Source organism: Microcebus murinus, chromosome 1 (genome assembly GCF_040939455.1).
Source record: "Microcebus murinus isolate Inina chromosome 1, M.murinus_Inina_mat1.0, whole genome shotgun sequence".
Taxonomy (NCBI): Eukaryota; Metazoa; Chordata; class Mammalia; order Primates; family Cheirogaleidae; genus Microcebus; species Microcebus murinus.
The window spans coordinates 153,536,395-153,537,742 of NC_134104.1; the positions used below are offsets into that span (position 1 = coordinate 153,536,395).

At 47.5% G+C, this 1,348-nt stretch overlaps 1 pseudogene; it reads left to right on the forward strand.

Moving 5' to 3' along the window:
* The first annotated feature begins 676 nt into the window (after positions 1-676).
* On the forward strand, positions 677-1,348 carry LOC105875106 (RNA-binding protein 3 pseudogene; annotated as a pseudogene).

The following is a 1,348-nucleotide window of genomic DNA, read 5'->3' on the forward strand; positions in this document are numbered from 1 at the left end:
AGCAAGGATACGAATTAGTACAGATAGAAAAGAAATTAAGTCCCTGTATTTTATGGTCACGGAGATGAGGAAAAGCTCAAAAAAAAAAAGAGAGAAGAGGTCAGAAAGAAGCAAAAAGAGAAAAATCAGGTTAATATGGTATTCTGGAAGCAAAGACAAGAAAATTTCAAGGAGAACTCTGTTCTCCCTGCTTGCCGGTGCTCCCAGTTTGTCCAGTCCTTTTGCTTTTTAATTTCCAGGACTCGAATTTACTGCCATTTTTAGGGACCGACCTTCCACAGCCCCACCGGACAGAAAAGCAGAGACATCGAGGATGTAATTACACAGGAGGAGGTTTATTTTCTGGCTAGCCAGGGTCCAAGCCCTAGAGCACCAACGCAGTGGCCACTCTTGCAGGCAAGGACCCTGACTGGGGTTGCAGCAGGCCTTTTATCCTTATGGTGCATACACTATGCAGTGGCTGATCACGCGTGGATCATGCATTGACCTTTAACATGATTGGTTGGCTGGTAGCCCCACTATACAGGGGTTTGAACAATGCAAAGTTGGCGCAAACAAGCAAGCAAGCAACGGTTTCCATGACAAACAAGCAACAGTTTCCAGAAGCCGGATGTTAGTTCCAGCTTCACTGGGGGTGTGGGCCTTGCAGGTATGCAATGTCTCGACCCCTCACACCATGTCCTCTGAAGAAGAGAAGCCCTTTGTGGGAGGGCTCAACTTTAACACCAATGAGCAGGTGCTGGAAGACCACTTCAGCAGTTCCGGGCCTATTTCTGAGGCAGTCGTTGTGAAGGACCGGGAGACTCAGCGATCCCGGGGTTTTGGCTTCATCACCTTCACCAACCCAGACATGCCTCACCTGCCATGAGAGCCATGAATGGAGAGTCCCGGATGGTTGCCAGATCCGTGTGGACTATGATGGCAAGTCTGCCCGGGGAACCAGAGGAGGTGGCTTTGGGTCCTATGGGCGTGGTCACAGCTACTCTAGAGGTGGTGGGGACCAGGGCTATGGGAGTGGCAGGTATGACAGTTGACCTGGAGGATATGGATATGGATATGGAAGGTCTAGAGACTATGGTGGCAGAAGCCAGGGTGGTTATGACCGCTACTCAGGAGGAAATGACAGAGACAATTATGGCAACTGAGATGAGACATGCACACATAACATAGACACGAGGAATAACACTTTTGATCCAGGATTGTCCTTCCAGATGGCTGTATTTATAAAGATTTTTGGAGCTGCACTGAAACATCTGTTTTAATACACCAACTTCTATTTTTGAATTGCTCTCCCAAGGTAGCTTGTTAAAGACCTTTTAGAAAGCTCTGTGTATTTTTTAAGATATTT